We start from the raw sequence: 26,991 nt of genomic DNA on the forward strand, positions 1-26,991 counted from the left end.
GTTCTATTAGCAAGAAAAAAGACAGCAAATGGACTTGGGGTAGGCAATGAATAATGTCTGCTCCACCCACACTCCCAGTAACTGAAGTAATATTTCCCCAATATATATGGTAGAGCACACAATATCCTGCAACAAAATGGTTCTATAGGCTGGGCGTGTTGGCTCACGCCTGTAATCCCAGCACTTTGGGAGGCAGAAGTGGGCGAATCATTTGAGGTCAGGAGTTTGAAACCAGCCTGCCCAACATGGTGAAACTCCGTCTCTACTAAAAATACAAAAATTAGCTGGGTGTGGTGGCGCACGCGTGTCATCCCAGCTACTTGGGAGGCTGAGGCAGAAGAAGCTCTTGAACCTGAGAGGCAGAGGTTGCAGTGAACTAGATGATGCCGTTGCACTCCAGCCTGGGTGACAGAGTGAGTCTCTGTCTAAAAAAAAAAAAATTCTATAGCCAACAAGTGAGTCTAGTTCAACAGGTTCCCCAGTTGCAGATCTTCTCAGAGCCTTTAAACAATGATGACTACTTATTGACTATTTGCCAGCTGCTGTGTCCATAGCTACATCTCTATTATCTCATTAAATCCTTATAATAACTCTAAGGGACAGAGGAAATAGAAACTAAGGAAGGGGGCAGAGCCAGGAATTGAACCCAGGACTCTGATTCTAGACTCCTATGCTGTCCTTTTACTACAGAGCAAACATCTACTAAAAGGGGCAAGTTATTCTTCTCTGGGGGGATACTGAATTAAGACCGAAAGCCTGGAAACTTCCAGCTTCTCTCTTGCTATTCCTTTCTCCCGGTAGATTGCCCCTGGCTCCTGGGAGAGGAATTCAGATTAAATCTCATGTCTTTGGTGTGGATTCCCAAAATTGAAGTCTGCTCTTTTTAAATTTTTTTTTTGGTAACACCTTGTTTTTCTCTTTCAGGGCACTTACCTTAGTTTTTAGTCAGATATTTTCATTTATTTGTGCGTTAGGGACTTGTCTCTTTTACTGTAATATCGGCTCCATAAAGGCTGAGGTTTTTGTCTGTCTGTTTTGCTGCTGTAGCCCCAGCACCCAGAACCGTGGCTGGCACACAGTAAATTCACAGTAAAAATGTCGAGTCAATGAACAATCTTGACTTGGCAAATTGATAGGGTTTGGCTGTGTCCCCACCCAAATTTCATCTCCAATTGTATTCCCCACTTGTCGGGGGAAGGGCCTGGTGGGAGGTGATTGTATCATGGGGGCGGAGCTCCCCCTCCCCCTTGCTATTCTCGTGATAGAGCTCTCCTCACTTCTCTCTCTGTCTCTCCTGCCACCACGTGAAGAAGGTGCTTGTTTCCCCTTTGCCTTCCGCCATGATTGTAAGTTTCCTGAGGTCTCCCAGTCATACTGCTGGTTAAGCCTGCGGAACGGTGAGTCCATAAAACCTCTTTTCTTCATAAATTACCCAGTCTCAGGTAGTTCTTTGTAGCAGTGTGAGAATGGACTAATACACTAATACATTTCCTCTTTCTGAAACTGCATGTGCACATTTGTTAAAAAGTCTGGGTAAAAACTTGTTTTGAAATTCTGGTTTTGTGGGGTGGGTTTGATAAAAGGATACATGCTCACCACAAAACCTGCGAGGAAACCTAGGGAAACCAGAAATTCCAAAAAGAGATCCCTGGGAGTTGGCCTTGAATTGCACCTGGCTTCCATCACGGTCAGCCTTGGCCTCAACAGGAGAAACCCATTCATTGCGAGACGTGGACTCTGCTTGAATCCGGGTCCTGCAGCTGAGAGAATGGGCTGCATTTTTTTTCTCGGCTCCTCTTCCTTTCTGAAAAGGCCTCCCGCAGATCCATCTGGCTGCCTCACCCCCGATGACCTTTCCATCCTGTTCCTTTCCAAATTCCCAGGTGTACTTGTTTGAAATGTTATCTGGCCCAATCGCTGAGCGTCCGCGCTGCATTTCTCCAAATTGCCCAGCAGGGGGCGGTGCTACCTCAGGGCTCCGCGCAGCCACGGCTTCCCGCTGGCGAACCAAGGGCGCGGAATCTGGAGAGGGCGAGGAACATCTTTCCTCCCACCTGTCCCCCGCCAGGCCTGCCAGACCCGTCTCATCCGTGCTGCTGCTTCTGAAAATCAGAAGAGTGAGGATGAAATAAAGTCTTCATAAAGGAAAATCATTTGCTTGTTTAGATTTCATTCATTCATTCCTCAAATATTTACTGAGCTCCTACTGTGTGCCAAGCCTTGTTCTACGCCCTGGGAGTCAACAGGGAACAAAACAGACACAAATTCCAATTCCTGCCTTCCTGGAGCAGTCCTTCCTGCTGGGGGCCGGTGGGCAGGAGGTCTTAGATGACAAACGTAATAAATAAGCAAACGACCTAGGAGGTTAGAAGTTGATACCTTCTGTGGAGTAAAATAGGAAAATAGAACAAGGTAAGAGGGAAGAGAGCCAGAGACAAAAAGGAAGAAAGAGAGAGATAAACACGATTTTTTTTTTTTTTTTGAGACGGAGTTTCAGTCTGTCACCAGGCTGGAGTGCAGTGGTGCGATCTCGGCTCACTGCAACCTCTGCCTCCCAGGTTCAAGTGATTCTCCTGCCTCAGCCTCCCGAGTAGCTGGGTCTATAGGCGCGCGCCGCCACGCCCAGCTAATTTTTGTATTTTTAGTAGAGACGGGGTTTCACCGTGTTGACCAGGACGGTCTCGTCTCTTGACCTTGTGATCCGCCCGCCTTGGCCTCCCAAAGTGCTGGGATTAGAGGCGTGAGCCACGGTACTTGGTTAATTTTTTTTTTTAAATATACTTTATTGAGACAGAGTCTCTCTCTGTCACCCAGGCTGGAGTGCAGTGGCACCATCATAGCTCACTGCCGCCTGGAACTCCTGGGCTCAAGCGATCCTCTCACCTTAGCCTTCGAGTAGCTGGGACCACAGATGTGTGCCACCATGCCCAGCTATTAAAAAAAAACTTTTTTTAAATAAAGATAATGTCTCATTTTGTTGCCCAGGCTGGTCTTGAACTCCCAGCCTCAAGCCATCCTCCCGCCTTGGCCTTTCAAAGTGCTGGATTACAAGCGTGAGCCACCGTGCACAGCCAAGACACAATTTTAAATCGAGCGGTCAGGAAGCCTCCTGGAGAAAATGACGTTTGAACAAAGACATGAAAGTGGAGAATATTTGGGGAAAAGCATTTCAGGCAGAGGAAAGTGCCAGGGCAGAGGCCCCGAGGTGAGACTGTGCTAGCATGTTATTTAGTTTTTAGTTTTAAAAAGTGCAAAATAATATCCATTTACTGTGGGAAAATTAGACATTAAAAAAATCATTTCCTGTCCCTCTACCCAGAAATAACTGGTAACATGGTCGTGTATATTTTTGTGTTCCATTTTTAAGCATACACACATACATACGTGTGTGTGTGTATATTATATGTATTTTTTTTACAAAAATTGGGGTCATACCATCATACGGTTTCATAACCACTTATTTGCCTAATAATATAACAAGGCAATCATTCCATGTCAATAAATATTGATCCACATCATTACTGAAACGGTTGTAGAATGTTCCATCTCACAGATGTTCGGGATTTATTCAACCATTCCCCCAATAACGGGCATTTAGGTGATCTTCCCAATTATAAATAGCGATGCAGCCACCATTCTTGTAAAATTTCTACACTGTCTGAGTATCCAATTATTTCCTTAGGATGTGCTTCTAGAGTGGGAATGTTGGAGCAAAGGTTGTGCACTTTGCTCAACAGTCTGTGAGGCCTGCGTGTTTCTCAAGAGGGTTTGGGAGGGTTTCAGGGGGACCCTATAGCAGCCTGAGAACGTTCCATTTGGCAGGAAATCACCTTTTCTGAAGAGAAATGAGTACCCTACCACATTGCCAGGGCTTGCCTCTGTAGGGCTGGTCGTTTGGGTAATTTTAATTTTCTTCTTTATTCATTTCTATATTGTATTTTCGGTATTGGACATGCATTGCTTTTTGTATTAATTTTTCTAACGAAAGCAATTTTTCTTGTTATAAAAACCAAACACAAGAGAAGTACGTACAGCAGAAAGAAAAGGCCCACATCTCCCCAGAAGTTGCCCGGGTTCATTTTGTGTGTTCACCTGCTAGACATGGTTCAGCTCCTGCATAAGTTTTGTTATGGGAATTTTCCCTCAGTAGGAAGAAAATACTGTCATAAAAATAAAAAATTTAAATAAAATTAGTATCATGTTACACGTTAAAAAAACCTCCAAAAGGGTTCGTTTAAAACATGATTTCTATTCCTTGCTTTCTTCTTTTTTTAAAAAAATTATTAATTTTTGATTCTTTTGTAGAGAGAGGGTCTTGCCATTTTGATCAGGCTGGTCTCAAACTCTTGGGCTCAAGTGATCCCCCAGCCCTGGCCTCCCAAGTGTTGGGATTACAGGCATGAGCCACTGCGCCTGGCCCTTGCTTTCTTCTCTTAACAAGACAGTTGTCTCTTGGCATAGCTGGAGGATTGGCTGCAGGACCCCTTCGTATACCAAAATCCTTGCATACTCAAGTCCCACAGTCAGCTTGAAAAAAATCCACGTGTAAGTAGATCTGCATAGTTCAGACCTGTGTTGTTCAAGTGTCAACTGCCTATCTTAGAAATTGTTCCCTATAGGGGCACATGGGCTGCCTTGTTCTTTTTCTTTTTCTTTCTTTTTTTTTTTTTTTTTTTTTGAGACAGGGTCTTTCTCTGTCACTTAGGCTTGAGTGCAGTGCTGTGATCATAACTCACTGCAGCCTCGACCTCCTGGGCTCAAGTGATTCTCCTGCCTCAGCCTCTGGAGTAGTGGGACCACAGGCACATGCCACCATGGTTAATTAATTTATTTATTTTTTTACTGTTAGAGACAGGGTCTCACTATGTTGCTCAGGCTGGTCTTGAACTACTGGCCTCAAGTGATCCTCCCACTTTGGCCTCCCAAAGTCCTGGATCACAGGCATGAGCCATCATGCCCAGCCTGCCTTGTTCTTTTTAATTGACGCAGCAATTTTCATTATGTAAAGGTCACATGAGTTATTTATTTGATCCCCTATGAATGGATAGCTGGGTTGTTTTGCCATTAAAACAATGATACATGGAACATCTCCATGCTCTAGTCTATGATGAGAGCAGGACTGGGCTGAGCAGGGCTGAGAGGGCCCACAGCCTCCATCAGGCTCACCTCTCAGCTGCATGACTACAGTAGCTCAGCTAGCCTCTCAGAGCCTCAGTTTCCACATCTGCCAAATGGGTACAATCACAGTTCCCACTTCACGGTTTTGTGAAGATTAAGTGGCCAATGTTTATAAGTGTGTGGCACAGGACTTGCCACATCGTACATTCTCAGGACATTGTAACTAATATTTCTGGTGGGTATTTCCATCATTTCATTTCCATGAGTGGCTAGCTTGAGAGAAGTCCAACTGTGCCAATTTTACAGGTAAAGAAGTTGAAGAAAAAGGGTACACACAAACCAGGTCACCTAACCCATAACCCATGCATGGCAAAGAACTTGCCCAGGGCTGCACCATGTTCCCCAGCCCACTAGCATCTCTCTTGGTGTCATTCCTTGCCTTGATGAAAGACCCCAGAGGGTCAGGATGGGAACTGAGACTTTGGGCCCATCCCTGACTGCTCTGAGCCACCCACTACTTTACCTTCAAAGGAGGGTTTCAGAAGAGCTGGCCTCTGCCCTTTCAGCCTGAGATCCCACCATGACTGACCCAAAACATCGGCGTCCCCTAGAGTGTCAATGTCACATCCTCACTTGAGAACTCCCAGCTCTCCTGGGGGCTGGGGCGGGAGAGCATTGGGGCGGGGCCCCTCCGCCAGCCTCTATTGCTTGGCTCTGTGGGTGCACGAATGACCTCATTGCCAGGAAAGCTGAGATGTGAGCCCCAGGCACCTGCAGGATAGCATCTGTCACTGCCTTGAGCTGAGCTCCTAGCAGATCTCAACACAGAAGGGATGCACAGGGTTGGTTCCTGGGGAGGTGGAGTTGGGAAAGACAGGCAGGGAATTTTCCTTATTAAAAATAGCTGCCTTTCTTTGAGCACTTCCCATGTGGCAGGCACTCAGTTAAGCCTTGGTGTAAATTATGCCTTTTAGTCCTTGGGCCAACCTTGAGAGATAGGCACCATTATTACCACCCTCGTTACACAGATGAGTGCACTGAGGCTAAGTGAGGTGCTGGGACTTGCTCATGGTGAGGGGGGTGGTGGCCATGGAATGTGCCACTCTCCCTTCAAGAGAGCACCTCTTTCCTCAAGGTGTTGGTGACAGCCCCCAGTGCCACATCTCCAGATTGACATGGTGTCCATTGACTGCTCCCAGCCAATGACTGGGCACAGCCGGGGTGGGAGAGCTGGGTCACGCCTGCCCAAGACGGGGACAGGCAACCCTTGCTCTGGGCTCCCCATCAGCCTAGGGACTTTCTCAGAGCTGTACTGCAATCTGAGGCTCCTCCTCCCATCTTTTGTCCTTATCATTCCCCTCTCCATTCCCAGGTGTCAGACCAGCATCAGGATCTGAAGGTGCTCCCTCCCCCCTCCTACTCTCTCCTCTTTATCCTTTTCATTTTCTTTTCTTTTCTTTCTTTCACTTCTTTTTTTTTGAGATGGTCTTACTCTGTCACCCAGGCTGGAGTTCAGTGGTGCGATCATAGCTCACTGCAGCCTCGACCTCCTGAGCTCAAGTGATCCTACCATCTCAGCCTCTTAAGTAGCTGGGACTATAGGTGTGTGCTACCATGCCTGGCTAATTTTATAATAATAATAATAATAATAATTATTATTATTATTATTTTGTAGAGATGGGGTTTTGCCATGTTGCCCAGGCTGGTCTTGAACTCCTGGGCTCAAGTAATCTACCAGTCTTGGCCTCTTAAAGTGCTGGGATTACAGGTGTGAGTCACAGTGCCCGGCCCTTTCATTTTTTTAATTTTTTGTAGAGATGGGGTCTCACTATGTTGCCCAGGCTGGTCTTGAACTCCTGGGTTCAAGCATCCTCCCACCTTGGTCCCCCAAAGCACTGGAATTACAGGTGTGAGCCACTGTGCCTGGCTTCCCCTCCCCTTTATCCTTCCTAGGTATCTTCCTCAATAAATCTCTTGCAAGTTCACTTCCACCTTGGTGTCTGCTTCCCAGAGGGCTGACCTGGAACTCTGGGGGAACTAGAATTTGAATTCAAATCTTTCTGAGACCATGGTCTGCACTCTTCATCACTGTGCTATTTGTTAAGCTTAAAGCAAAGGCCTAGGTTTGAGGACTCTCCAGAGAACCAAGAAATGGCCTAGTTAACAACAACTATTAACAAGGCTGTTTGTCTTCTGCCCTGGCTGAATCATGTAATGTCATAGGAAGAGTCCTCAGATTAGTGTAAACTTAAGCAAGTCACTTATCTTCTGGAAGCCTCAATTTCCCAGCTGTGAAAGGAAGATGGCAACGGTACCTCCCTTTAGGGTTGTTACAAAGATTAAATGAGCATAGAGAAGAATTGCAATAGAGAGAACAACAGTTCTGCCAGCAGTTGAAAGGGACACACCCGCTACACACAAACACACACACACACACACACACCCCACAGCCTCTACACTTAGGGCCAAGCCCAGGCGTTGTGGACATGATGGAAATCCCAAGAGATCAGTTAGGATCATCTCTGCCTGTAAACCTCTGATAATCTAGCTTAAACATAATTTATTTCACAAAATAAAGAGTTGGGGGCAGGCAACTCAAAGCTACGCAAAGCATCAAGGAAGCTACCCAAGATACCAGTTTCTTCTAATTTCCTGCTTCATTTTTTTAGGATATGAGACTTCCTTGTGGACATAAAATGGCTGCTGCAGCTCCAGGCCACACATGCACCTTCCAGGTAGAAAGAACTCACTAGGAAAGGCAAGAAGAAAAGTGTTCTACCTTAACAAGAACCTCCCCAGTTTCAGCTTTCTTTGTGGGGTAGTGGAGAGGCAGCATTCAGAGAACCCAGAATCAGACTCTGCTTAGAGAAGGTTGGCTTCTGGGGACATCTTTTGATCATGTCTGCTCAATGTCACCATCTTAAGGCAGGAGGAAGCAACAGAAAACAGGGAAGCAGGTGTCCCAGGAGGAGACCAATGCCATGGAAAGATGGGAAAAGAGGTGGTGGATGAGATCCTGGATTCTTACAAACTTTATCTACTCCACTTGCACAGATTATGGAGGATTTGAGGAGTGTCAGTGAATGCTCTGTGTGGACTGGACTTGGAGCAGACTGGGGCTGGAACTCTCCAGGGAGGGCAACTTTGACCGAGACATCTTAGGGTTTGCCAAGTCCTCAGCAGATGTTTTTTGATGTGCCCTGAGATCCTCAAATGAGAAGGGCAGTGGGATTCTTCCCTCTCCAGCCAGGACCACATCTGTGCTTTTCTGTAACTGTGTAAAAAAAAGGTCTTCTAAAATTTTCTGATGGAATATATGCTCATAGCCCCGAAAAAGAAAAAAAAAGAAAGATGAGTGTAAGGAAGAAAAAAATTATCTGGAGTTCCACTACCCACAAATGAGCATGGTTAACATTTCTTCTAGACTTCTAATGTATTCAGACACATGCACTTTCCGCCCCCATACTGTACATATTGTCTCTTAATCTGCATCTTTTTCACTTAAAATATGTCATGCACACCTCGGCATGTCAATAAATATAGAAGAATGTCGTCCCTTTTAAAGTTTGCATAGTCCATGGTTGTGCCAGCATTTATTTACGAATCTCCTCTTACTGGGGGTTGTAGGTTGATTTAAACTTTTGTCTGATTATTAGCCATCCTCTATTGCTTGCCCTTGTATGTATTTTATCTGACTACTGTTTTATACTTAATTCCTAATAGTGTAATTGGGGGGTCATGGAACTTTTTAAAAAAAGATTTCATGCATAGAACCAAACTGCCTTCCAGAAAGATGCTAATTTACACGCTCAATAGCTATATATGATATTATCCCACACACCACTAAAACTGCTCACTAGAGAGATTGGATATATTTCCAAATTGGTTTTTAGCCATTTTTATTTCTCCTCCTCATCCTAATTCTTCCTAGTTTGCATTTCATGTTTCTATCTTTGCCTATGTTTTTAAAAACTGGCAATATATAGCCGTTATTTTTGCAAATATTTTTCCAGTGTTCTGTTTGTCTTTGAATTATCTTGTTTATTGTGGTAAAATACACATAACATAAAATTTACCCTTTTAACCATTTTTAAGAGTCCAGTTCAGGCCGGGTGCGGTGGCTCATGCCTGTAATCCCAGCACTTTGAGAGGCTGAGGTGGGGTGGATCACTTAAGGTCAGGAGTTCGAGACCAGCCTGGCCAACATGGTGAAACCCTGTCTCCACTAAAAATACAAAAAAAAAAAAAAAAAAAAAAAAAAGCTGGATGCAGTGGTGCATGCCTGTAATCGCAGCTACTTGGGAGGCTGAGGCATGAGAATCCCTTGAACCTGGGAGTGGAGGTTGTAGTGATCTGAGACCGCGACACTGCACTCCAGCCTGGGCGACAGAGTGAGACTCAAAAAAAAAAAAAAAAGAATCCAGTTCAGTGGCATTAAGTACATTGACACTGTTGTGCAACCATCACCACCATCCATCTCCAAAACTTTCATCACCAAAATTTGAAACTGTGCACCCATTAAACAGTAACTCTCCATTCTCCCTCCCCCAGCCCTTGGTAGCCCTTATTCTACTTTCTGTCTCTATAATTACTCCAGGAACCTCACATAAGTGAAATCATACAATATTTATCTTTTTTGTGTGTCTGGCTTATCTCACTTAGCATGATTCTTCAAGTGTCATTCATGTTGTAGCCTATGTCAGAACTTCCTTCCTTTTTAAGGCTGAATAATATTTCATTGTGTGGATAGACCACATTTTTGCTTATCCATTCATCCATCGATGGACACTTGGATTGTTTCCATCTTTTGGCTATTGTGAATAGTGTTGCTATGAACATGGGTATACAAATATCTTTTTAAGTCCCTGCTCTCAATTCTTGTGTGTATATACCTGGAAACGGATATCTTTAACTTTTAATGTTGTCTGTGACTCTTTTTGGTATGCAGAAGCTTTACATTTTAAAATACTCATCTATCAATATTTTTCTTATTGCTTTGGCTCTGGGTTCATTTCTATACTATTTTTAGAGACCTCTAGGTAAAGGTTCTATTTATTCATTACTGTGTAACAATGTACCCCATAACTTAGTGGCTTGAAATAAATAATAATCATTTATTTTGCTTGTGAATCAGCAATTTGGACAGGACTTAGTGGGGTCAGCTTGTCTCTGTTGCATGGGGCTTCAGCTGACACAGCTCAGTGTGGGTGGGAAGATCCACTTCCAAGATGGCTCACTCACGTGGCGTCTTGGTGCTAACCATTGGTTAGAAGCTCAGCCTAACCTCAGGCATTAGACTGAGAACTCTGGTTCCTCTCCATCTGGGTCTCTTCAAAGGCTACTTGGGCTTCCTCACAGCATGGTGGCTGGGTTTCAAGATTGAGCATCTCAGTAAATCAAGGCAGAAGTATACGGTATTTTTGTGACCTAGCCTCAGAAGTCACATGGTATCACTTTTACTGTACTCCACCACTCAAGAAAGGCATAAATGCCAAACCAAGTTCAAGTGGGGATGGAACATAGATTCCACCTCTTCATGGAGGAGTTGCAAAGTTCCAGAAGGGCATGTGGGTTGGGAAATATTACTGCAGACATTTTTTGGAAAATATAATGTGCCAAGCTCACTCTCTGGCCACAACAATTCATATCCCTTTCACATGTAAAATACACTCCTCTGAGACCTCCCAGGAGTTTCATCCCATTACAGGATCAGGCTTAGTATCAAGGTCCAGGATTTTATTATCTAAATCAGGTCCAGGCCCACATGATGCTCCTCAGGTATGATACTTTGGGGACAGCTCTTTGAGTACTTTTCTTTTTGACCTGAACATCTGTAAAATAAAGAGCAAATTAACTGCTTCTTACACACTCAACATGCAGTCATGGGTCAGGCACAAGACAACTGTTACAGGCACTCACATTTAAAGAGGTAGAAAACAGGAGGTAAATCACTGGTCCATAGCAATTCTAAAATCCAGCTGGGCAAATGTTGCTAAATGTTGCCAATTCCTTGACTGGGACTCAGGATTGTTCCCGAGATATGATTCTGAGTCACTGTTATTTTCCATAAAGTACAGCCATGTTTGCAGCTGAGGGTTTTTCTTGGCTTGCTTCCTACCTATAGAAGTTTGGAAAACCAAAGACCTCATTTTATTTTCTATTCTCTCAGTTCCTTTTAGTTCAAGCAGGCACAGCTTCCATCAGAACAATTCTATTAAAAACATTGTGTGTTTCCTACGAATCTTATCGAGACTCATGCCATTAAAGAAAAGCCAAAATCACAAATCTCTTTGAGATAAGCCCTTTCTACCGTGGGTTCCCATTGAGATCACTGTAGATCAATGCCTTTAAGATCTTAAAAAGGCTTGTCATATAATGGAAAGTGCCTGTGAGGCATGGCCTATAGATCCTTAGAGAAGCTTTTCTGTACTGGAAAGTTTCTATGAGGCACTGCCATAAATCTTTCTTGTGTCTTAAAGGAACTTACAATCCCACCTGGATTCGATATTTGGTCTGAGGCCCTTCCTTTTTTTTTTTTTTTTTTTCTGATGGAGTTTTGCTCTTGTCGCCCAGGCTGGAGTAGAATGGCATGATCTCAGCTCACTGCAACTTCCGCCTCCCGGGTTCAGGAGATTCTCCTGCCTCAGCCTCCCAAGTAGCTGGGATTACAGGTGTGCACCACCACATCCAGCTAATTTTTTGTATTTTTAGTAGAAATGGGGCTTCACCATGTTGGCCAGGCTGGTCTCAAACTCCTGACCTCAGGTGATCCACTTGCCTCGGCCTCCCAAAATGCTGGGATTACAGGTGTGAGCCACTGCGCCCAGCCATTTCCTTCTTTTTCTTTGCTGTGTCTCTCACCTCTCCGTTTTCTAAGTCAAAGTTACTGAAGTAAAATTTATATAGAGAAAAATTTGCCCTTTTTAGGGGTATAGTTCTGTAAGTTCAACAAATGCATACAATTATGTAACTACCACTATAATCACCCAAAAAACTTCCCTTGTATACGTTTGTAGTCATTTCTATCACCCACCCAGCCCCTGGCAGTTCCTCATTTATTTTCTGTCCCTGAAGTTCTGCCCTTTTCAGAATGCCATATACAGGGAATAATGCAGTATGTGAGTAGAATCCCATTGCATGGATATTCCATAATTTGTTTATCCATATTGGTGGATACTTGTCTATTACAAATAAAGCTGCTATGGACATTGATGCTTACAAGTCTTTGTGTGTATATATGTTTTTGTATTTGTTTGCTATGGGTGCTATAACAAATCACCACAAACGTAGAGGCTTCAAACAACACAAATTTATTATTTTATAGTTCTGGGGGTCAGAATTTTAAAATGAGTTTCACTGGGATAAGATCAAAGTGTCAGCACAGCTGCATTCCTTCTGGAGGCTCTAGGAGGAATCTATTCCCTTGCCTTTTCCAGCTTCTAGAGGCCACCTGAATTTATGGCTTGTGGCTCCTTCCTCCATCTTCAAAGGCAGCAATGACCAGTCAAGTCTTGTCACATGATGTCACTCTCACACTCACTCTTCTGCCTCCCTCTTTCACTTATAGGGACCCTTGTGATGACATCAGGCCCACCTGGATAATCCAGAACAATCTCCCCATCTCAAGATCCTTAATCTAATCACATCTAAAAAGTCTCCTTTGTCATGTAATTTAACATGTTTATGGTTCCAGGGATTAGGGCATGGACATCTTCAGGGGCCATTATTTTGCCTACCACAGCTTTCTTTTCTCTTGGGTAAATACCTAGGAGCAGAATGGCTGGATCCTGCAGCAGGTGTTTAACTTTTTTAAAAAATTGCCAAACTGGTTTCCAAAGCACTTGTACTATCTTACATTCCCATCAGCAATGTACAAGAGTTCCAGTTCCTCCACATTCTTCCCCAGCATTTGGAATGGTCAATATATTAGATTCCAAGGGTTGCTGTAATTAATTGCCACAAACTGGGGGTCTTAAAACAAGAGAAATGTGTTTTCTTACAGCTCTGGAGGCCAGAAGTTTAAAGTCAAGAGTCAGCAGGGTTGATTCCCTCTGGAGGCTCTCAGGGAGAGAGCTTCTTGCCTCTTCCAGCTCTGGTGGCCACAGATATTCCTGGGCTTATATATACATCACTCCAATCTCTGTCCCTGGCTTCACATGGCATTCTCTTCTCTGTGTGTCTCTGTGTCTTCATGTGGCCTTCTTAAGGACAACAGTCAGTCAGTAGATTTAGGGCCTACCCTAATGCACTATTACCTTGCTTTAACTAATTATCTGAAAATATCTTATTTCCAAATAAGGTCACATTCTGAGGTTCCAGTGGACATGAATTTGGAGGCGACCCTATTCAACTCAGTACAGCCAGTCTTTTAAATTTACCATTCTAATAGGTATGTAGTGGTGTCTCATTGTGGTTTAAATTTGCATTTTTGTAATGACTAATAATGCTAAACAACTGGTCATGTGTTTATTTGCCATCTTGTTTGGTGAAATGTCTGTTCAAATCTTTTGCCCATTATAAAAGCTGGGCTGTTTATTTTCTTATTATTGAGTCTAGAGAGTTCTTTATGTATTGTGGATACAAGTTTTTGTTTTTCTTTAATTCAGATGTGTAACTTGCAAACATTTTCTCTCAGTCCATGGCTCACATTTCCATTCTCTTAAAAGAGTTATTCAAAGAGCAGAAGGTTTTAATTTTGATGAAGATCACTTTTTCAATTTTTTTATGGCTCATGCTTTTGATAGTGTGTCTAAGAACATCCTGTTTGCCTAACCCAAGGTCACAAAAATTTTCTTTCTTCAGGAATCTTTGTAGTGTTGTATCTTTACATTTAGATCTATAAGCTGTTTTGAGTTAATTTTTACATATAAGATGTAGAATGCCTGCTCTCACCCATTCCTATTCAACACTGCAGTCAGTGTTACAGCCATTTTGATAATGCAAGGCAAAGACATAAAAGGCATTAACATTGGAAAAAAGGAAGTAAAATTTTCACATGATATGATAATCTTTATATAAAATCTGATGATTTTCTAGTAATTGAGAACTAGTAATTGAGTTTAGCAAGGTTGCAGGATACAAGATCGTTATACAAAAATCAATCACACTTCTAAATACAGTCAAGAACAACTAGAAATTGGAATATTAAAACACAATACTATTTACAATAGCATCAAAAGTAAAAAGTGTTACGGGATAAATCTGACAAAAAAGTGATGAAATACTTCTAGAGTAAAAACTACAAAACACTGCTGAAGGAAATTTAAAAAGAGCTAAATAGGTGGAGAGATATATCCTGTTCATGAGTTGGAAGACTTGGTATTGTTGTGATGGCAATTTCCCCCCAAACTGAACTATAGATTTAATGCAATTCTGATCAAAGATCCCAGAAGGCTTTTTTTTTTTTGGTAGAAAGTGATGTTTATTCTAAAATTCATAAAGAAAGACAAAGGACTTAGAAAGCCTTTGAAAAATAATAAAGTTGGAGAACTAATACTATGTGATTTCAAGACTTATTATAAAACTACAGTATTCAAGGCAGCATGGTATTGGTATAAAGACAGAAATATAGATCAATAGAACAGAATACAGAGTCTATAAATAGATCCACACATAAATGGACAACTGATTTTTGACAAAGTTACAAAGGCAATTCAGTGGAGAACAGATAGTCTTTTGCCCACTTTAAATTGGGTTGCTTTATAATAACACTGAGTTTCCTTTCAAAATTGAGTTTTGAGAGTTTTTTTATCTTCTTATTTTGGAAACCACTCCTTTATAAGATATGCATTTTGTAAATATTTTCTCCCAGTTTCTTGTCTTTTCATTTTCTTAACCAAGGCTTTGAAAGAGCAGAAATTCTAAATTTTGATGAAGCCCAATTTATCAGCTTTTTTCTTTTATGATTTGTGTTTTTGTGTCCCACATGAGAAATCTTTGCCAAACTTGAGTCACAAAGATTTTCTCCTATGTCACCTCCTGAAAATTTCATAGTTTTAGGTTTTACATTTAAGTCTATGATCCATTTAAAGTTAATTTTCGTACAGGGAGCTAGGTATGAACTGAGGGTCGTTTTATTTTGCATATAATGTCCATTTTTTCTAGCACTCTTTATTGAAAAAGACTATCTTTTTCTATTGAATTGCCTTTGCACCTTGGTTGAAAATCAATTGACCATGTACGAGCAGGTCTATTTCTGGATTCTCTGTTCTGTTCCATTGATCTATGTGACTATCCTCTCACCAATACCACACTGTCTTGATTACTGTAGACTTACTTTATAGTAAGTCTTGAAATCAGGTAATAAAAGCCTGAGGCCTTTTCTCAGTTTGAGAAGTTTTTGCCATCTAGAGAAGCTAGGAACGAAAAATAATTTTGTTCTCAAGTCCAGCAGATCCTGGCTCCTTTATATTTAATAGCTTGTTTTAGTTCGTTTCTTTCCTTTTACATTTTATCATAGGTAGCAAGAAAAAGCCAGATAACACTTTTAATATTCTGCTATAACAGTGAGTTCACTAGATACGTGTCTTCTTTCTATGTTACCGCAGGTGACAAACTTTCCACCACCACATAACAAAGATCCCCTTTCTTCCAGTTTCTAATAACGTTTTTCTTAATTCGGCGCTGACATCCTTCTCAGGACTCTACAAGCTTTTAGTATGTCCAAGGCCCTGCCGAGGTCTCTGATGCGTGGATCTGGCCCAGAGCCTCTTGCACAGTTACAGTCAAATGGAGCTGGTGCTGGGCTAGCAGGGGGCAGCTGGGTGTTCCTGAGCCTCTCTCTCTCTTCATGGAGTCTCCGGGCTCTCCGTGCAGTCACTCTGCATAGGCTAGTTTGGGCTTCCTCACAACATGGCAGTCTCAGTTTGGCCAAATTGCTTATATGGAGGCTGTAGGCTTCAAGAGTGAGTTTTCTAGGTCACAAGGAGGAAGCGGCACCATCTTTTCAGACCTAGCCTTGGAAGTCACCTATGGATGGAAGCCACTTCCACCATACTCTATTGCTCCAGGCAATCCCAAACTCATCCCAATTCAAGGAGAGGGGACACCGACTCTTACCTCTTGACAGTAGAGTGGCAAAGTACTAGAAGAACGTTTGGGAATACGAGATATTTTGTGGCCACCTTTGGAAAATACAAGCTACCACAATAAGGAAAACCCCTCATTTAGGAAAAATTGTTCTTAATGCATAATTTAAAAAATCTCTCATGTCCCATAATTATTTAATGCATTTCCTCTTTTGTTGTTCTTGAAGCTTCCTCTGGGGATTTAGCTATCAAAACCAGAGGTATGCTGGAGGTAGCTCACACTGGCTCATGAAAGCCAATTGTTAAACTTTTAGAAATTTTGCAAGCTAGTTGTTAAACAGCAATTATTTTAAATTAAATTATATAACACTCAAAGAGATTAAATTAAAAACATGTAATAAATGATGCACTACTCATTACTTTCTGATTATTTTATAAATTTTGCTATTATCTATGCTCTTGAGAGTAAAGTCTATTGTATCTATATGGTGGAAATAATATATAATGGTGGGTCACTCACTGTGCCTCTCTTTCCAACTTCACATTCAGTGACTCTATCTTGTTAGCCTGAATATAGCCATGGTGGGAATATTTACACCATGAAAATAGACAGATGCTACCAATCAGGGCTTTGGCTGATTGTCTAGACCTCAGAAAGAAATGAAGAAAATGTTATAACACAGATTAAATTTTAAAGTGTGTTGTGTTATACCCATTACATTGTGAATAGCAATAAAAATTGGAGTAAATATTCTTCCAGTATTAAAAACTATTATCCAATTTAGCAAAGAAGTTGAAGGCTGAGTGAAGTTTCAACATATGTCTTCATTGTCTCACTTTCATTTTACTCATTAATGGAAATGAAAAATCAGCCAACATTCATGTTGGAAATACACTCATGGTTGGGGTGCAACTCCATTTGTCAAATCATGGTTGGCTTGCAGCCCGGATAACACAGAGAGACCCTATCTCTAAAAAAATTTTTTTAAAAATCATTAGCCAGGCATGGTTGGTGGGCGCCTGTAGTCCCAGCTACTGAGGAGGATTCCTTGAGCCCAGGAGTTCAAGATCAGCCTGAATTATATCAAGATCCCATTTCAAACAAATGAAGGAAGGAAGGAAATCATGGTTAACTTGCAATTACAGATAGATAATAGCTATAGAGCTTGGCAAAACTAAGTGAAACTTTATTATTATTTGCAAAATTTGCACCACACATCCTTTAAATCAGTAAAATTCATCACACAAAAAAGTATGTACATACATGCATACATGTATACATTTTTTAAGAGATGGGAAACACCTCTATGCAAATAAACTAGAAAATCTAGAAGAAATGGATAAATTCCTCGACACATACACTCTCCCAAGACTAAACCAGGAAGAAGTTGAATCTCTGAATAGACCAATAACAGGAGCTGAAATTGTGGCAATAATCAATAGTTTACCAACCAAAAAGAGTCCAGGACCAGATGGATTCACAGCCGAATTCTATCAGAGGTACAAGGAGGAACTGGTACCATTCCTTCTGAAACTATTCCAATCAATAGAAAAAGAGGGAATCCTCCCTAACTCATTTTATGAGGCCAGCATCACTCTGATACCAAAGCCGGGAAGACACACAACCAAAAAAGAGAATTTTAGACCAATATCCTTGATGAACATTGATGCAAAAATCCTCAATAAAATACTGGCAAAACGAATCCAGCAGCACATCAAAAAGCTTATCCACCATGATCAAGTGGGCTTCATCCCTGGGATGCAAGGCTGGTTCAATATACGCAAATCAATAAATGTAATCCAGCATATAAACAGAGCCAAAGACAAAAACCACATGATTATCTCAATAGATGCAGAAAAAGCCTTTGACAAAATTCAACAACCCTTCATGCTAAAAACTCTCAATAAATTAGGTATTGATGGGACGTATTTCAAAATAATAAGAGCTATCTATGACAAACCCACAGCCAATATCATACTGAATGGGCAAAAACTGGAAGCATTCCCTTTGAAAACTGGCACAAGACAGGGATGCCCTCTCTCACCACTCCTATTCAACATAGTGTTGGAAGTTCTGGCCAGGGCAATTAGGCAGGAGAAGGAAATAAAGGGTATTCAATTAGGAAAAGAGGAAGTCAAATTGTCCCTGTTTGCAGACGACATGATTGTATATCTAGAAAACCCCATTGTCTCAGCCCAAAATCTCCTTAAGCTGATAAGCAACTTCAGCAAAGTCTCAGGATACAAAATCAATGTACAAAAATCACAAGCATTCTTATACACCAACAACAGACAAACAGAGAGCCAAATCATGAGTGAACTCCCATTCACAATTGCTTCAAAGAGAATAAAATACCTAGGAATCCAACTTACAAGGGATGTGAAGGACCTCTTCAAGGAGAACTACAAACCACTGCTCAAGGAAATAAAAGAGGATACAAACAAATGGAAGAACATTCCATGCTCATGGGTAGGAAGAATCAATATCGTGAAAATGGCCATACTGCCCAAGGTAATTTATAGATTCAATGCCATCCCCATAAAGCTACCAATGACTTTCTTCACAGAATTGGAAAAAACTACTTTAAAGTTCATATGGAACCAAAAAAGAGCCCGCATCACCAAGGCAATCCTAAGCCAAAAGAACAAAGCTGGAGGCATCACACTACCTGACTTCAAACTATACTACAAGGCTACAGTAACCAAAACAGCATGGTACTGGTACCAAACAGAGATATAGATCAATGGAACAGAACAGAGCCCTCAGAAATAACACTGCATATCTACAACTATCTGATCTTTGACAAACCTGAGAAAAACAAGCAATGGGGAAAGGATCCCCTATTTAATAAATGGTGCTGGGAAAACTGGCTAGCCATATGTAGAAAGCTGAAACTGGATCCCTTCCTTACACCTTATACAAAAATCAATTCAAGATGGATTAAAGACTTAAACATTAGACCTAAAACCATAAAAACCCTAGAAGAAAACCTAGGCATTACCATTCAGGACATAGGCATGGGCAAGAACTTCATGTCCAAAACACCAAAAGCAATGGCAACAAAAGACAAAATTGACAAATGGGATCTAATTAAACTAAAGAGCTTCTGCACAGCAAAAGAAACTACCATCAGAGTGAACAGGCAACCTACAAAGTGGGAGAAAATTTTCGCAACCTACTCATCTGACAAAGGGCTAATATCCAGAATCTACAATGAACTCAAACAAATTTACAAGAAAAAAACAAACAACCCCATCAAAAAGTGGGCGAAGGACATGAACAGACACTTCTCAAAAGAAGACATTTATGCAGCCAAAAAACACATGAAAAAATGCTCATCATCACTGGCCATCAGAGCAATGCAAATCAAAACCACAATGAGATACCATCTCACACCAGTTAGAGTGGCAATCATTAAAAAGTCAGGAAACAACAGGTGCTGGAGAGGATGTGGAGAAATAGGAACACTTTTACACTGTTGGTGGGACTGTAAACTAGTTCAACCATTGTGGAAGTCAGTGTGGCGATTCCTCAGGGATCTAGAACTAGAAATACCATTTGACCCAGCCATCCCATTACTGGGTATATACCCAAAGGACTATAAATCATGCTGCTATAAAGACACATGCACACGTATGTTTATTGTGGCATTATTCACAATAGCAAAGACTTGGAACCAACCCAAATGTCCAACAATGATAGACTGGATTAAGAAAATGTGGCACATATACACCATGGAATACTACGCAGCCATAAAAAATGATGAGTTCATATCCTTTGCAGGGACATGGATGAAATTGGAAGTCATCATTCTCAGTAAACTATCACAACAACAAAAAACCAAACACCGCATATTCTCACTCATAGGTGGGAACTGAACAATGAGATCACATGGACACAGGAAGGGGAATATCACACTCTGGGGACTGTGGTGGGGTGGGGGGAGGGGGGAAGGATAGCATTGGGAGATATACCTAATGCTAGATGACGAGTTAGTGGGTGCAGCGCACCAGCATGGCACATGTATACATATGTAACTAACCTGCACAATGTGCACATGTACCCTAAAACTTAAAGTATAATAAAAAAAAATTAAAAATAAAAACCTATCAAACAGACAGTACGTGAGTTCCTTGAGAACAAGTTCCATATTTTATTCCCCTTTACGATTCCTTCAATATGATGCTTTGTATAGCATAAGCACTTGAGAAATAATTATTTAATTAAAGAAATAAAACTGAAAAAAAAAAAAAGAGATGGGAGCTTGCTATGTTGCTCAGGCTGGTCTCAAACTCCTAGCCTCAAGTGATCCTCTCACCTTAGCCTCCCAAAGTGCTGGGGTTACAGGCATGTATCACTATGCCTGGCCTACAATTTTTTTAGGACAGCTGGTTGCTACTAGCCTGCCACTGATCAAAACCCACCACTGAAAGAATGACAGTTTTCATTTACTGAGAAGTTAGTGAATGTTGGAAAATAGTAATAGCTAATATTCATTGTGTGCCATTCTAAGCCCTCTACATGTCTCATCACATTTAATCCTCACAAGAGCCTGTGAGGTGGGTACTATTATTATTACCATTTTCAAGATCAAGAAACTGAGACACAGAGGGGTAGAATAACTTGCCTAAGGTCACAGAGCTGAAAAATGACAGAGCCAGGATTTAAAGTCATGAAGACTGAATCCAGAGTCTGTGTTCTTAGCTACTGCTCTGTGCTGTTTCTCCAAGGGTAACGTGATATCTTGGAAAGGCATAAAATAATTGTAACGATTCTATTGACAATAAAATAGCTAATTTTTGGCTGGACGCAGTGGTTCATGCCTGTAATTGCAGCACTTTGGGTTGCTGAGATGGGTGGGCTGCTTGAGACCAGTAGTTTAAGACCAGCCATGGGAAACATGGTGAAACCCTGTCTCTACAAAAAAAAAAAAAAACAAAAAATTAGACAGGTGTGATAGCACACCCCTGTAGTCCCTGCTACTCACGAAGCTGAGGTGGGAGGATTGCTTGAGCCTGGGAGGTTGAGGCTGCAGTATGCTGTGATTGCACCATTGCACTCCAGCCTGGGTGACAAAGCGAGACCCGGTCTCAAAAAAAAAAAAAGCTATTTTAAAAAAATCAATTACTTTTATTGTGTCAGGCTCTGTGCTAAGAGATTTGCATGTTCTGTCATTTAACTTCCAAATATACAATTTCTGCTACTATCCCCATTTTACAGGACAGGAAAATGAGACCCACAGAAGTTCAAGTCACCAGGCCAGTTATTGTTGGGCTAGGACTTGAAGCCAGGTCTGCCTGAATTTAGGGCCTCAGCTCTTCCCCACGCATTTTTAGCCCAGAACCAAGCTGTTCATAAAAGGTGTGCCTGCAAATAGGAAACTAGAGAGCATGGGCCCTCAGAGAGAGCTCTGAACCCCATCTTCAACCTCGAACCTGTCCTTGGACTGAACCTGTCTTTAGGAGGTCTGCCCATACGGATGAATCTGGAGCAGAGGCCGGACTCAGCAGGAGAGCTTCACAAAACTGAGATTCGATGAAGCAGAGCCCCGTTTTAAGGGCTGCACAAATCCACCCGGAGCCTTCCGTGTTCTCTCTCTCTCCAACAGCCTCCCTATGAGGAGCAACTGTAGGGACCGAGAGACAATAGCAGGCTGGGCCATGGGGAGGGATTTTTTTCCCCGGGATCTCAGTGGAGATGGGGAGGTAGAGTGAGGGAAGGAAGCAGCCAGGCAGAGAGGCGCGGGGCTTTATTAATTAATTGAGGGAGAGACGTAATGGAGGGTGGAATCCACAGAGGGAAAGCGGGCTCCATCTCGAGTTTATGGGTCATTTTTCTGGTGGCAGTTCAGTTGCCCCAGAGAGGATAACACCTCGGTCTGTCGCCTCCTGACAAGCACTAGGGGCCCTCAAGGCAAGTGGGATGTACCCCTCTCCTGGCCTGCAATAGAAAGAACTCCCTTCCCGGATTCCAGGCGCGCTGGCTTTGGCCACGTGGAATGGTCATGGTGGGCTGCACTGGGAACCACATTGCAGGTTCGAATCCCAACTGCACTGTGTAGGAGCTGCGTGACCTTGAGTGAATTGGTTGACCTTTCTGTGCCTCAATCACATCCCCTGTGAAGTGGGAACAACAGTACCTTCCTCGTAGAGTTGGGACGAGGATTAAATGCTTGAAATGATGCCAGTCCCACAGTAAAGCATTCGGCAAAGGATGGGATTATTGGACCTGGGAAGGAGAAGACAGGTGCCTCAGTTTACCACGGATTCCACATGTGACCCAAATGCCAGCATGGGGGAAAGGAGACGTCTCCTTACCCCTTAGGCCTGGACAGTAAGTGGACTCCATCAATTCCACAGCCTGCCAATTTCTGGTAAATTCCTGTGTTCTTTTCTCCTCCACGGCCTCCTTCATCCACCATCTCTGCTCCTCCATGGGTACCTACGCAGACCCCAGAGACATCCCAGGGTCCCTCGGACACTCACAGCTTCAGTTTCCCAGCATTGATTGCACTGCTCTGGGGAACAGTGCCCGTCCCCACCCCAAGGGCCCGAGGGCTTCTGGGAAGTGACATCCTCTTCCTGGGGTGGGGCCTGTGGCTGAGGTCTGAGCCAATCAGGATAATCCCTACCTCTTGGCTACAGTGATTGGCCCAAGGATGGGCATGTGACCTGAGCTTGTTCATCAGAATAAGGATGAATGTTTTCTACAAACTGAGGGAAGAGACTCGTTTGCTTGCTGGTCTAAAAAAAGGCATGATCTTTCTCCAGGTGCTGCTGACAGCCATCGTGTGCTGCGGAGGAAGACTGCCTGAGAATGGAGCCATTCAGGAGGAAATGGGGCAGAGAAATAAAGAGAAATAAAATCCCATCTTTTCAGTCCCGCTTCCCTCACTCCCTCATCCATTCTTCCTAGCAGACTATTCAGTTGTGCTTTTTAAGATTTATTCTGTTTTTGTTTTTCACCTAAGACGGTTTAGCTTGTTTGTTTTTCTCTTGTTTGCAACCACTGTGTTCTAGCGGTTATTACGAATTTAATAGACTTTATACAAGATTTTGTAAAGGGCAGAAAACTCAAGATTGGACAGTGACTTTCTCCTAGGACACTATCTTGCCGGTGCCTTCACCTCAGTCTCCACCCTGGATCTCCGATTTTGTCCCTGAAACTTCAAATTCTTTTCCTTCAATTATACAATGCAGCAGCTCTCCTTTCAGTAGTGCTACTTTGTACCCTACCCTGGGGAAGAGGTAGCTCACCTTCGAACCTGAGCTCTTGGCAAGGTCTTTTTCCAGATCTAAGGCAGTTCCCTTCCTAAGGGAGAGTCAGATGCCACTGAGGAGAGAGAAAGGTAGTCGGAGGGAATGTTATGGCAGACACTGTGGTTGCTCACTAATGTAACATCCCTTCTCTTCTTCCTTGCTGTAAGGACTCTAATCTTGTTCCGGAATTTAAGGAAGGTGGGTTCAGCCTCTGGCTTAGAGGATGGGCATGTAACCCAGTCTGACCAGCAAGGTATAAAGGTCAATTTATGGGCAGTCTGGGAAAGTTTTTCTTCCCTGATAAGAGGAAAACATAAGGGGATCTCTCTGCTCTAAGCCTCCAGTTACTTCCTTCTCCAAAAGCAGTTATGTGAGGATGTGATGCCTGGAGCTGTGGAAGCCATTTTGTGACCATGAGGAGAAAGCCAAGAGAATAACAGAGACACTATCCCAATGTCCTGAGTATTGTTCAGCTATGAAACTAACCCTGGAAACTCCTTGGGCCACATAGTAGATATTTTAAGTTTTGCCAGCCATATGTCTCTGTCATGACTACTAAACTCTTCATTTATATCGTGACAGCAGCCTTTGACAATATGTTAACAAATGGATGTGACTATGTTCTGAGAAAACTTCATTTTCAAAAACGGGCTAAGGGCCAGATTTGCCCTGTGTGCCACTGTTTGGCACAACCTGTATTTTTGGCCATATTAGCTGGATTTGCAGTTACTTGCACTCAAAGCATTTCTAACAGAGCATGTGTGGGCTGCCCTAGAGGGCAGTCTCTCACCCCAAACACAGCTGTGCTCACAGGCTCAATTGCCACTTGCTGGAAGCAACAGCTTATTTTCTTCTGTCTACCAACATTCATTCACTCAACAAACGTCTATTGAGTGCCTACTCTGTGTCAGGAACTGTTCTGATGCTGGGGCTAAAATAGGAGATGTTGAACCCTGTCCTTGGGGAGTTCTCTTTATATAACATTGGGAATCAAGAAAGCCTTCCTAGAGGAAGTGATAACTAAGTTAGCTCTGAAGGGTGAATAGGAGTTAGGAAGATAAAGGGCAAAACATGTGGGCCTGGGTGGGTAGGAGGGCATTCCAGGCAAAAGTAAGAGGGGACATGGCGCATATGTTAGTAGAAAAGGGAAAATGAGGGAAAGAGTGGAGGAGAGTGAAGCCAGAGAGGTTAAATGAGACCAGATCACATGTGAGCTGGTAGGTCATTGGTTTTCACACTGAGTGAGATGGGGCGATTGGAGGGCTTTGAACAGAGGGGGATATCAACCACTGACAGCTGCCTGGGCCAGGGTGATGAAGAGGTCATGAACAGGAGATGGCCTTGAGAGATTCCAAGGGGTAAAATAGGACTCGAGGATAAAGCAGATGAGGGAAGTGTCTAGGATGACATGCAGGGTTCTGATTCTTAACTATTTTGTTGTATCTCTAAAGAAATAGACATCGAGCAGAGGAGAATTCAGAAAGTTTTTTTTGTTTGTTTTTGAGACAGAGTCTCACTCTGTCACCCAGGCTGGAGTGCAGTGGCGCGATCTCGGCTCGCTGCAACCTCCACTTTCCAGGTTTATGTGATTCTCCTGCCTCAGCTTCCTGAGTATCTGGGACTATAGGCGCCCACCACCACGCCGGGCTAATTTTTGTATTTTGAGTAGAGACGGGCTTTCACCTGGTCTCAAACTCCTGACCTCAGGTGATCTGCCCGCCTTGGTTTCTCAAAGTGCTGGGATTACAGGCATGAGCCACTGTGCCCAGCCCAGAAAGTATTTTTGAGGCCTTTGTGCAGTGGCTTTATCAGAAAGAAAGGAGCAAAAAATAGACAGGAGCTTGGGCTCCTACCTCATAATCAAGTTTTGCCTTGCATTTGTCCCAGAAAATTCAATGGATTAATTGGACTTCAGCACAATTGTCTTAATTTATAGCATTAAGTAAAATCTATATATGTCAAGATGCAAAGTGCAGGAATGTAATGGGGACTGTCACAGAGGCTGCTACATCTGCAGTATTCTTTTTTTTTTTTTTTTTTGAGACGGAGTCTCGCTCTGTCGCCCAGGCTGGAGTGCAGTGGCGCGATCTCGGCTCACTGCAAGCTCCGCCTCCTGGGTTCACGCCATTCTCCTGCCTCAGCCTCCCAGTAGCTGGGATTACAGGCGCCCGCCACCACGCCCAGCTAATTTTTTGTGTTTTTAGTAGAGACGGGGTTTCACCGTGTTAGCCAGGATGGTCTTGATCTCCTGACCTCGTGATCCACCCGCCTCGGCCTCCCAAAGTGCTGGGATTACAGGCGTGAGCCACCGCGCCCGGCCTGCAGTATTCTTTCCTAACTGCCTAAGAGGTGTTTGCCTGAAGAATGGGGGAGGACAGGGTCTAAGAGCTATGCAGGAACTAGGAAGGGACCTGAGCCTCGACCAAAATTACATGAGAACACCATGTGTGCCAGGCAGTCCCTGAGTCCAGGGACTATTTTACTAACGACTAACACTCTACTCTACTAATCTATTTTAAAATTTCATTTTAATGGTTATCAAAATACTGCAGATACATTGATTTTTTTAAAAAAAAGTCAAACAGTCCTTATATTTGCTATGGATTGCACATGGCTGCAAGTAACAGAAAACCCGATTGCTGGTAACATAAACTATAAGAATTGATTTTAATATTTTTGGTGTTATTCACAACCAGAGGTCCAGACGTGAGCAGTTTGTTAAGTGGCTCAACAGCATCAGGTCAGATGTTTTTCCGTTTTCTTGGCCTTCCCCTCATGATCACAAGATGGCTGCTGCAGCTCCTTAAGTCATCAATCACATCTGTGTTCCAGGCAGAAGGAAGGTAGCAAAGACTTTCCCAGAAATCCCCAGCAGGTTTCTGATTGTGTTATTGGCAAGAGCTGTGTCTTGATTACCCCCAGCTGCAAGGGAGTTTAACATGGTGAGAGTTTTTCTTTTTTTTAGCTTTTCAGCCTGTATAGTAGAAAGTCAAGATAAAGGAGGTTGGGATGGGTGTCAAGTGGTCAGTATCCACCATGGTCCCCGTTCCCTGTCCCACCCCTCCTCATCCTGAGTTCTCACTCTCCTGAAGTAATTCTCTTCCTCCATTTTTCTAAATAAATTGTTTATTCTGTAATTTCTTGATTTTTTCCTCCATTCAGATACTGATTGTCTCTCAACTATGAAAGGTAAAGATATCTTCCCTCATCACTATCCCCACATGCCACGCACATGCCACACACACACACAGTCTTCACCACTTCATATTCCAAGTATAGATTGGTGCCATTTAAATTTTTAAATTATATTTTATTTCTACTTTATGTTTACTATTTTAAAATTATTTAAGTGACGAACAGTACCTTAGGTGATCAAGATCAACATCAATAGTGATAAAACATGTTGATAATATATGTACCATTGGTATGATGTAATGAAAATGGCACTTTACCACTGTGATCTTCCTCCTAAACACCCACAACTTAGGCTAATGGTGAGAAAAACATTAGACAAACCCCAGTTGAAGGACATTCTGTAAAATACTTGATCAGTACTGTTCAAAACCATCAAGGTCATCAAAAACAA

The 26,991-nt window shown here is 42.6% G+C and overlaps 1 long non-coding RNA gene across 1 annotated transcript; it reads left to right on the forward strand.

Moving 5' to 3' along the window:
• The first annotated feature begins 1,297 nt into the window (after nt 1-1,297).
• On the forward strand, nt 1,298-26,507 carry LOC134756589 (uncharacterized). The gene is made up of 3 exons (XR_010129423.1): nt 1,298-1,397; nt 13,418-13,507; nt 22,917-26,507. It is a non-coding gene; the product is annotated as an uncharacterized lncRNA (long non-coding RNA).
• The last annotated feature ends 484 nt before the right edge of the window (nt 26,508-26,991 follow it).

The sequence above is a fragment of the Gorilla gorilla genome, chromosome 10 (assembly GCF_029281585.2).
Source record: "Gorilla gorilla gorilla isolate KB3781 chromosome 10, NHGRI_mGorGor1-v2.1_pri, whole genome shotgun sequence".
Taxonomy (NCBI): domain Eukaryota; kingdom Metazoa; phylum Chordata; class Mammalia; order Primates; family Hominidae; genus Gorilla; species Gorilla gorilla.